Below are 11,764 nucleotides of genomic sequence, written 5' to 3'. Positions count from 1 at the left end.
GTCACAGGGAAGGCAGAATTGGGCCTGGAAGGTCAGCCCGAATCACTTTCAAATAATGGATATGCTCAAAGTCTACTGAGCCAGGACCAGTGGCCAGAGAGAGAAAAAAAAACCATTGCTGGTTTCTCTGTGTGGTATGTCAGCTCTTGGCTGCCACCTACCATTATCTTGCCAATATCACTCTCAAAGTAACTTCTTACAAAACACGGATTGATTGATACTCGACTCTGCACACAAGTATCTAATTTCAGATATTGTATGTAAAGTATCTGAAATATTTGATGAGACAAGCTAATTTGGGTTTTGGTTCTTTTTTTTTTTTTTTTGAGACAGGCTTTCTCTGTGTAGCCCAGGCTGTCCCGGAACTCACTCTGAAGACCAGGAGGCTTGGCCTCAAGCTCAGAGATCCACCTGCTTCTGCCTCCCAAGTGCTGGGATTAAAGGCGTCCAACACCAAGCCCTGCAAGCACATACTTTTTTTTTTTCTTTTTTTCGGAGCTGGGGACCGAACCCAGGGCCTTGCACTTGCTAGGCAAGCGCTCTACCACTGAGCTAAATCCCCAACCCCCATACTTTTTTAATATAAACATATATGTGAAATATTGGCGATGTATTTGATGCTAAAACAAACAAAAACCTATATTGAGGACTCACTGTCCTTGGCTTCCTGATCGAGGACCACCCAGCATGAGCAGCTGCCTCAAGTTACTGTCACTGTGGGGCGCTTACCCTCCAAAGAGGAGCTAAAACGAACCCGTCCTTCTTTAATTAGAATTTATGGCTGGAGAGATGGTTCACTGATTAAGAGCGTTGGCTGCTTTCTCAGAGGATCCAGGTTCGATTCCCAGCACCCACATGGTAGCTCACAGCTGTCTGTAACTCCAAGTCCTGGGGGATGAAAGACTTCTTCTGGTGAGTCCCAGGCACTCACATGATACACAGGTATATGTTCAGGCACCTATACATATTAAATCGATTATCAAAAATTAATTAAAAAAATCAAATTTAACTAGGTATCTTTTTTTCCCCCTGGCAAACGTCTGACCCGGCTGGGGAGAATGTTCCTTTCATCGTAACCACGGTGAGGACCACGGAAACTTCTGCTCTATGGATTTTCACTATGTCCTCTTCACACCATGAAAAACGTGTGAATGTATTTTTAACCACTGGGTGCAGAAACAGATCAACTATTCAATAAAGTGGATCCTTCATTTGCAGCTCTTTGGTTAGTGTTTGTGTAAGGGCTAACAGCCTCAGATTAACCATACAGACGTAAGAAAACCTGTTTCTCTTGCTAGGTTTGCTGTTCCTAGTAGATTCGCTTCTGGAAAGCAGTTGGAGGCCTTCACGAATGCTGAATGAGAATATTTTGTTCTAATGAAGTCATCCCTTCTCTTCCCTAATGGATTACCCTATTGTTTGGCTCTCTGGGACTTGTCAGACCTCCAGGAGAGAAGCCTGCCAGAGACTGGAACATTGTTATTCCAGAGGAGGCCTGAAAAACAACCAGACAGGCTGGGGATGGTGGCACACAAGCTGTCAAAACTGAACCCAGGAGACAGAGATATGAGGAGGCCAGCCTGGTCTACACAGTGAATTCCGGGTCGGCCAGGGCTATGTGCTCAGTCTCACACATAAGTGAAGGAAAAAAGAGCGGGGGTGGGGGTTGGGGGAGGGAGGGAGGGAGAGAGAGATTGAGAGAGAGAGAGAGAGAGAGAGAGAGAGAGAGAGAGAGAGAGAGAGGATGAAGTGAACAAGGAAGCAGCCCTGCGGTGCTCAGCTGGAGCCCTTGCACAGCATCAGCTGACACTCCGCAGTACAGGATTCTGTTACCCTCATTTGAGCAGCCTGGCTATTCCAGCAATCAGATCTCTCTGTCTCCTTCCTGTTACCTGACCTTGACACCACCTATTCCTGTGCCCTCTGTGCCTTCACTCCAGACATATTATCCTTTCATTTTCCAGACTATTGGAATTTCCCAGACACTGGCCTGGCCTATCACAATGGTGGGAGAGAGACCGGCATCTGCAGTCAGGAGGGTCCTATATGCACCCAGGGCATAGGTGCTTCACCGATATCTGAACACAGAGGACAGCAGGAGTCTTCGGACAGGGGGTGGGGCTGGCAGTTTGAGCCCCTTCTCACTACACTTTCGGCCTGTGCTTGTGATCAACCTTGGCCGATTGCTGAAACTTTGTCCCATGTCAGTTTTCTCTCCCTTCTATTTGAAGAACCAGTGGTGAGAATGGGGAAGAAAAACAAACAAGCTAGTTTTCAACTTATTTTAGCTATGAAATAATTTTGAAATGCAACCTAAGAGTCGCGACATTCTGACGTAGCAGCCTGTGTTTCCATGGCCCTTTCACCGCAACATAGGAGAATGGTTATGGAGAAGAAAGACTTGAAGGCGTTCCCATTTGGATCTGAATTCCTTGGTTTTCATGTCTGTGTTGTTTGGCCATAGAGGTTGTTTTGTTCATTTTGACAAATGCGTAGATGGAACTCAAGGCTTCATACATGCTAGGCTAATAAGTTTTGTGATGAGCTGAATTCCTCTTGTGCGCACATGCACCTGTGTGTGTGTGTGTGTGTGTGTGTGTGTGTGTGTGTGTGTTCGCACGTGCCTGATGTGGGTGCCAGAGCAGCATCTCTCCAGCTTGCCCCACCCCTTATTCCAATCCCTTTTTAGAGAAAAGGATGAAACACACCTGCTTTGAGAATTGCGACTAACACAATTCATGTGTGAATCCGACCTGAATAGAACTCCAATATTCCAATTCCTTGAAAAAGTGAAAGAGGACCGGACGGATAAATGATTCACTCTGGCAGACAGTCACACTAGCATTTTCTGTCTAGCTTTCCGTCACCTCTCATGCATCTACTGAGCTGTGCATGCTTTGGGATAAGAAAACAATGATCAATTAACACACGTACACAAGGTTAAAGAGAGATGACAAGTTTTGGCATCTTTCAGCACAGATACACACTAGAACGGGACACCTCCAGCTTCACTCAACTGCTTGCTGACGGGGACTGGATAACATTGTGGCTTTCAGTTCTAAGCTAACACAGGTATGGGGTGATAACAACATAAATCTCTCTTGAGTGGTTCAAACTGTGTCTTTTGTCTCCCGAGTAAGGAATTTTTTTCCTTTTGACCTGCCCCAATTTCTTTTTTTTTTTTTTTCCCCCGGAGCTGGGGACTGAACCCAGGGCCTTGCGCTTCCTAGGCAAGTGCTCTACCACTGAGCTAAATCCCCAACCCCCTGCCCTAATTTCTGATGTCAGGTCCCTACAGTTTTCATGCTGTCTCTCAGTTCTCAGGGAATGTGTATTTTATACAGTGTGATCACACTTTGAACTAAAATAGACCATCTCCAGAAACCTGCTTGTGCAGGCTTCTCAGGGCTAACGAGCAGGTTCAAACCCCCCCCCCCTTTTTTTGTCTCTGGTTTCTTTGAGCTGGTTCAGAATAGAGAGGTGTTGCATCTCCACCTTAGGTTGTGTCTATAATTCTTAAAAAGATTCTCAAGGGCTGGCTCCGTGCCCAGACCCCTTTCCTGAACAATGTATGATATCTGAGAGTGGAAGTGGCCCAGATGCTGGCTCTCTGTTCACCTCTACTGTCCTTGTCTCTTAGTGACAATGACAGCTTTCAGTTGAATCACGGACCCAATCCCCAGCTGCCCCTCCATTTTGTTTTGTCTTGAGACAGGGTCTCCTGTAACCTAGGCTGTCCCAAACTCACTATGTAGCTGAAGGGGACCTTGAACTCTTTAATTCTATACCTCTGCCTCTCGTGTGGTGATGACCGGAATTTGCCACCATACCTGCTCTCCGCTGCTTTTTAAGTATCTTGACACTAACACTGACTCTAGGGAGGCTGGACGTAGAGGACTGCCATCTTTGGTTATTTATGTGACTAAGACTCCAAGACAAATTGCTGTTATAAAGTCACACCCCCTGGGATGAGAGGCTACAGGTACTGGCGAAACCTTCGTGTCTTGGATCCTTTTCCTTTGCCACACCCTTAACCCCGAAGTTGGCCAAGGACTGGACTATTCTCTCTGCTAGGTTTCCGATCAGCTACTGGGGGAGTTCTAATTCTGATGTCAATTCTTCTTGTCAAGGATTTAAGAAACAAACAGAAAAAGAGCTGAGGGTGGATAAACTGACGCCTTATGACTATTGTGCTGTTGAGGCCTCTAATCATCTAGGTTACACCAATGCTCTGCTTCATGTTCAGTCTACAATGAGAATTTTAATTCTTTTTAAGCAGTTGTCTTTATTTTGTGTGCATGGGGTTTTCTTTTTTCATTTGTTGGTTGGTTTGTTTGTTTTTTTGCCTGCGTGTATGCCGGTGTACCACATGTGCTGTGTCCAAAGAATGGAGAAGAGGGAATTAGTTTCTCTAGAACTGCAGTTAGGGGTGGTTGTGAAGTACCACGTGGGTTGTGGGAACCAACTCTGGATCTTCTAAGAGATCCACAGGTGCTCTAACCTCCCAGCCATCTCTCCAGCCCCCATCTATTATTTTATTTCACTTTGGTTTTACATCCTGACAGCGGTTTCCCTCCCTCCTCTCTTCCCACTTCTTCCTCCCTCCCTGCTGTTCATTATTTATTTGCTCATGTGTGAATCTATGTGCATGAATGAGTCGTGCGTGGACGGGTGCAGGTGCCAGGTCATCCATGTGGTCAGATGACATCATTGTGGAGTTTGCTCTCTCCTTCCGGCTCTTACATAGACTCTAGGGGTGTGGGACTCAGTGCAGGTCTGAGTGACAAGGGCCTCCACCCACTGAGCCATCTCCTGGCTCGATTTTTTTTTTTAAGTCAATGCAAATGTGGTTGAAACCCAACGCCAGCGCCAGAACACTGTAACCTTTAAAGACATGGGATTCCATGAGAAGTGTTGTAGCAACATCCCAGAAACCCACAGACATAGACATCTGCATTTTTGCCTGTAGCGGTTGGCTTCACTCCCTAGCACACTTTCTGCAAAGCCCTGGTGGCTCACCGTTCCCAAGAGAACAGAGGTGAGCAGGCCCAACTTAATCTGAAGATCACCAGTGAAGGAGCTGGTCTCTCTGTAGCTGTCAGGCACTCGGGGTGACAAATAAGCTAGATGTGATGATTATGAGGAGACCAGAAGTGACAGAGTGGGGGTGGGGATGGGGGTGGGGGTGAGAAAAGGAAACAAGGCAGGTGGAAATGTATGACTCTACTTCCTGATGGAAAAATACCAAAAGAAACTGCAATTTTTTGGACTAAATAGGACCGATCTTCAGACTCACTTGAATCTACAGAATATTATTACCATTCTTAAACAAAGAAATCTAGGCTGGAGTGTAGGTTAGTGGTAGGAAGAATGTTTGTCTACTGCTATAAACAAGTTCCTAGGTTAGACTCTATAGAACAAAGAAAAAAAAGCTGGGGGTTGGGGATTTAGCTCAGTGGTAGAGCGCTTGCCTAGCGAGCGCAAAGCCCTGGGTTCGGTCCCCAGCTCTGGAAAAAAAAAAAAAAAGACTGGAAAAAAAAAAAAAAAACAGCTGGGTAGTGGTGATGTGCACACCTTTGATCCCAGCACTCAGGAGGCAGAAGCAGGCAGATCTCCGAATGCAAGGCCAGCCTGGTGAGAGTGAGTTTCAGGACAGTCAGGGTTATACAGAGACACCCTGTCTAAAGATGCCAAAAACAAACACTAAAAAACCAATGAATAAACAAACCAACCCCAATTACTGTATAATACAGTGTGTGTGTGTATACATACATATATATATGTGTGTATATATATATATATGTATATATATCAACCAGCATAATATTTTTTCTAATAATTGTTTGTGCATGTACATGCTATTTTTTTTTTCCGGAGCTGGGAACTGAACCCAGTGCCTTGCGCTTGCTAGGCAAGTGCTCTACCACTGAGCTAAATCCCCAACCCCATGTACATGCTCTTAAAGCATGTGTGTGGTCAGAGAAGAGCTTGCAGGAGTTGGTTCTCTCCTTGTACCACATGGGTTCTAGAGATCTAACTAGTTACCAGGCTTGGGAGCGAGTGAGTGTCCTTACCTGCTGAGCTATCTTGATAACCCCAATTAAAAGGGAAAAGGAAATGGCCCAGGACTCATTACATAGGTCAGGCTGGCCTCAAAGTCAAGGAGATCAGCTACATTCTGCCTTCTGAGCACTAGGATTCTTTCACACAGGAGAGTGGTAACACTGTTTACTTACATTACTGTCATCACAAGGGCCATTTTAACCTTAAGAAGAGAGGCAGGGGGGTTGGGGATTTAGCTCAGTGGTAGAGTGCTTGCCTGGCAAGCACAAGGCTCTGGGTTCCGTCCCCAGCTCCGGAAAAAAAAAGAAGAAGAGAGGCAGGGATTAAAGGTGCTCTCCATGGATTGTGCTCCAACTTTCTGCATCTCTGGCTTTTGGAACCCCTTCATCATATTCTACAGGTAAGACTCATATTAGCGGAAGCAGAGTTATAATTTCCCTCCTTGAAATCAACATCGAGGCCATCATTTGAAGTAGTGATGTTTTGTTTTGATCTGACATGGTGGGTTTGGTTCTGGTCTCCCATACTCTTTACTTCTTTCTCTTCCTCCTTCCGGGTTCCGAAGCTAGGTGTTCTCTCCTGCCTGGATAGATTGGCTCCCTACTCTAACTCCTATACTAATCTTTGCTTTGGAATCCTCTCTCTCAGTGATCTACATTTCCTGTCTCCTTTACCCGCTCATATTACAAAAATGGTAAGACTTTTTATAGAAAATTTCAAGCCACAATTGCAGCACATATCACATTTATGGATGGTGAAACCAGGGAAGGAAATGTGTATGTCTTTGCCTTGTTCTTGGTAAGAGACAACACTGAAATTATCTCCTTGGGAGCTCTGGGCAGGCAAGCACTGTACCACTCAGCTATATTTCCCCAGCCTATTTTTTTTTTTTCTTTCTTTTTTTTTTTTCCGGAGCTGGGGACTGAACCCAGGGTTTTGCCCTTGTTAGGCAAGCGCTCTACCACTGAGCTAAATCCCCAACCCCTCATGCATTTTTTTTTAAATTATCATTTTGGGGTTCTAGAGACAGGGTTTCTCTGTGTATCTCTGGCTGAGATGGAAATCACTTTGTATACCAGGATGACCTTAACTTCCAGAGACCCACCTGCCTTCTGAGTTAAGATTAAAGGTCTGAGACACTATAGCTGTCTATTCTCTCTCTCTCCCTTTCTTTTATTGGTTTTTGAGACAGGGTTTCATGTAGCCCAGGCTGGTCTCTCACTCTAGTAGAGGGTGACTGTGAACTTCTGCTACTACTGTTTCACTTTCCAAGTGCTGTTGTTACAATTGCACTGTCACACCTGGCCAATGCAGGCCACATGCTAGGGGTTTTGTTTGGTTGTTGCTTCTTTTTTGTTTTGGAGGATAGCTCAAGTTCACTAAGTAGCCCAGGCTGGCTTTGAACTCCTGACAATCCTCCAGGCCCAGCCCTCCATGCAGTTGGATGACAGGTATGTGATTCCAATACATGGCCTTTTTTTTTTTTCAGAGCTGGGGACCGAACCCACGGCCTTGCGCTTGCTAGGCAAGCGCTCTACCGCTGAGCTAAATCCCCAACCTCAATACATGGCCTTCTTAACTTTTACTTTTGCCTTTTTTCTTTCTCATACACCCCTAGCCCATTCATTGTGTAGGTAGGTTTTGTGTTTGTGACACAGGATACGTGAAGAGGGAGAACAACTCCTAGGAGTCTGTTCTTTCCCCACTGCATGGGTTCTGGGGACCAAGCTCAGATTGTGAGGTTTGGAGGCAAGTGCCTTTAGCCACTGAGCCATCTGGCCAGTGTAGATTATGTACATTGGTGATTTGACTGCACATATGTCTGTTTGAGAGTGTCCGATCCCCTGGAACGGGAGTTAACGGGTGTGAACTGCCATGTGGGTGCTGGGAATTGAACCTAGGTCCTCTGGAAGACCAGTCAGTGCTCTTAACTACTGAACCATCTCTCCAGCACTCCCTGCCCCCCAAGTTTTTATTTACTTACTTATTTATTTATTTATTTATTTATTTATTTATTTATTTATTTATTGGTGCTGGGGATTGAACCCAGGGCCTTGCGCTTGGTAGGCAAGCGCTCTACCGATGTGCTAAATCCCCAACCCCGATTTTTTTTTTTTTTAATTTGTACATTTTCAAGGGATTGTTAAGCAGATGCCTAGAAACCTGGTAAAAGTAAGGCTGATGATCTTGTCACATCACTGACTTCCCTATCTTGTCTGAAGTACCATGGAGAATTTCCAAGTGCCCTGGAGTTCTTCATTTCAGTTATTTTAGAAGCCATGATGGACTGTGTTAGGGAGTATCCAGTCCCGGATAGGAAATGTTTTGAAATACTGAAATCTCCTGTGTTATGGGTTCAGGGATGGGGCTGAATACAGACTCTTCCTTCTCAGAAAGTTCAAGATTACTGATTGAAGTTGTTTTAAAGCACACGGCAGGAAAGCCCTCTACTGCTAAGCCCTTGTGCACTGCAATCTTTAATCCTGTGATTTAAGAAGATTGGCTATGGTCTTAGGTCCACGGTTTCTCTGTGGGACACAGAGCTTGGACAGGAAAGACAACACAGACCAAAGCAGACATTCTCTCTCTTGGCTTATTGTCAGTCGACTCTATAGGGACCGAGATGTACTTTGTTCAGGACCTGGTACTGAGAGCAATAAAAGAACTAGAGAGCGAGCGCTTTAAAAAGTAAATGAATCAGAAAGGAAATGAAGAGACAGGAGGTGTGGTGTCTCAAGTCTGTAATCCCAGCACCCCAGAGGCTGAGGCCTCAGTGTGGGAGGTGTGGTGTCTCAAGTCTGTAATCCCAGCACCCCGGAGGCTGAGGCCTCAGTGTGAGACCCTGTCTTTTTTTTCTGGAGCTGGGGACCGAACCCAGGGCCTTGCTCTTGCTAGGCAAGTGCTCTACCACTGAGCTAAATTCCCAACCCCGAGACCCTGTCTCAAAGAGAAGAAACAACATGGCCTGGTAGTTTTTCGACTTGAATTCTAGCACTTGCAGATAGGCAGATCTTTGAGAGTTAAGAGCCAACCAGCACCAGTTTCCATGTTTCCATGCTAGCCAGTGACATAGTGAGCCCTGTCTTAAAGAAATAAAAAATACCCTGGGTTCGGTCCCCAGCTCCGGGGGAAAAAAAAAAAAAAAAAAAAAGGATAGAAAAGAGGAGCGGGAAAATAAAATAGGAAAACAAACCAAGTGGTGGTGGTGTATGCCCGTAAGGCTGAGGCGAGAAAGATGATGAAGGCTCCATGCCATGCTGGTCTGTACAGTGGTTTTGAGGACAGCATGGGCTATAGTGTGAGACCCTGTCTCAGGAGAAACACGAAAAACACAAAAAGCAAGCCAGCTCTTGCTCGTGTTCATCCTGCAAAAATCTACAAACAAAACCCGTAAGAATCAATTGCAAGACCTAAGAACAAGTCCACATCAATCAGCAGAGCTCCGGAGTTAATGGGAAAGGACTGGTGCTGGGTGGAGTTCCTCAGTGAGGATTCTTCCTGGCAAGGTGAGGAAGGGAGGGGCACACATTTCACAAAAAAGGATGAGGAGGCCATTGAAGCACTAATTCCTGAGCAAATTAACAATGTGTAAGGGCTAGACAGTAAACGAGTTAGACTGGAGAATTTATGTTAAAGGGTGAACAGCTCATAGACAGCCTTAGATGGTTATAAATCAATTTTGCTTTGACTCAGGGAAGCCTTTTGGGTTTTTTTTTTTTTTTTTTTTTTTTCTTTTCACAATGCAAACGTTTGGAGGAGCCCATACACAAGTCTTGGGCAAGTCATGATCTTTTTGTGTGAACTGTTTTCGCATATATAAAACAGGATGATGGGCTGGAGAGATGGCTTAGTGGTAAGAGCACTGACTGCTCTTGCAGGGGTCCTGAGTTCAAATCCCAGCAACCACACGGTGGCTCACAACCATCTGTAATGAGATCTGATGCTCTCTTCTGGTGTGTCTGAAGACAGCTACAGGGTACCTACATATAATAAAGTAAATCTTAAAAAAAAAAAAAAGGATTGCATCTGTCTTTCTAAAAAGTGTGTGTAGGATTCGGAGGAAAACAGGGAAATTGAGTATTCACAACTTTGCTGTCCAATACGATAGGAATTAGCCATGTGTGAGTATTGAGCATTTGAAATGGGGCTAGAGAGAATTGGACTGTAAATATACAATACTTACTGAATCAGTCTATTAAGTGTCTCGCTAATTCTCTCTCTCTCTTTCTGAGACAAGGTTTCTCTGTGTTGCCCTAGCTGTCCTAGAACTCACTATGTAGAGCAGGCTGGCCTCCAACTCACAGAGATCTGCTTCCCCCTGCCTCCAGAGGCCTGTATCACCACTGCCAAGCCCCTCATTAACACTTTTAAAATTCATTATACGATGAAATTATAATCTTCAGGATATATTGGGTTAAAGAGATGAGAAGCAATAACTTCTGTAGTTTTAATTCTGCCTAGCAGCTCACAGTGTAATGTTCATAGGACAGTGCTTGTTTAGTTTAAAATTCTTCACTGAGTTTTGAAAATTAAGCTTTGGTTCCACCTTACAAGTTTCTATGAAGAAATATGCTTTTAGGAATAAACATTTTTTTTGCCTTGGTTTAAACATAGGTCTTTTCTTTTTTCTTTTCTTTTTTTTTTTTTTTTTTTTGGTTCTTTTTTTCGGAGCTGGGGTCTTTTTTTTTTTTTTTCCGCAGCTGGGGACCGAACCCAGGGCCTTGTGCTTGCTAGGCAAGCGCTCTACCACTGAGCTAAATCCCCAACCCCCAACATAGGTCTTTTTTTTTTTTTTTTTTTTTTTTTTGTTCTTTTTTTCGGAGCTGGGGAAGAACCCAGGGCCTTGCGCTTCCTAGGTAAGCGCTCTACCACTGAGCTAAATCCCCAGCCCCCCCAACATAGGTCTTAATTAGAGAGATAACTGCAGAATGGAGAGAGCCACAGTTAGGAAGGACACTTTTAAAAAAGTCACAATTGGCAAAAAGCAGAAACTAAACCAAGGGCTTGGGGTGTGGCTCTGTGGCAACCTGCTTGCCTAGCCTGTGTGGAAGCTCTGAGTTCAATGTCTAGAACCACAAGAAGGTAGGAATCCGGAAGCATATATTTGATTATTAGTATCATCTTTGTTTTTGAATCAAAATTTTACTGTGCCCAGACTATCCTGGAACTCATCCTGGGGTCCAGGCTGGCCCAGGACGATCCTCCTGCCTCAGCCTCCATGCCCAGCAATGAAGCATCTTGTTTTAGACATTAAATGGTGGGATCCAGTCTTTCAAATGTTTGAAATCACTCTCCTAAAGGATTCGATTTCACTGGTTGGAGCGACTTGGGTAACGAAACAGTTTCTGGTAGAACTGTTTTCAGATCATCCTTTCAACTGGCTATTTAGTAGAAAAGAGCCTCAGGTCAGCATCACACCGCTGAGGTAGAATGGTTGTTTCCACAAGTCACCCTGGCCGATTTGACGGCTGGGTAGGCTTCCATTTTCCATAGCACCTCAGGAGCTCCTCCACGCCCTTCATGGCTCTTTCCTGTCACAGGCCGACAGGTGCAGCGCCAAGAGCCGCCTCGCGCCTTCCCGTCTGCTGGCCGCGCCCTCGCCGCCCCGCCCCGCCTCGGCGCGCGCCCTCGGCGGGGGCGCGCCCGCCCCGCGGGGCCGCGCACGCAGCCGCCGCCGCCTCCCTCCCCGCCCTCCTCCCCT

Source organism: Rattus norvegicus, chromosome 10 (genome assembly GCF_021556685.1).
Source record: "Rattus norvegicus strain SHRSP/BbbUtx chromosome 10, alternate assembly SHRSP_T2T, whole genome shotgun sequence".
Lineage (NCBI taxonomy): Eukaryota > Metazoa > Chordata > Mammalia > Rodentia > Muridae > Rattus > Rattus norvegicus.
The sequence above is the reverse complement of the archived record's forward strand: the minus strand, read 5'-3'. Positions refer to the sequence as shown.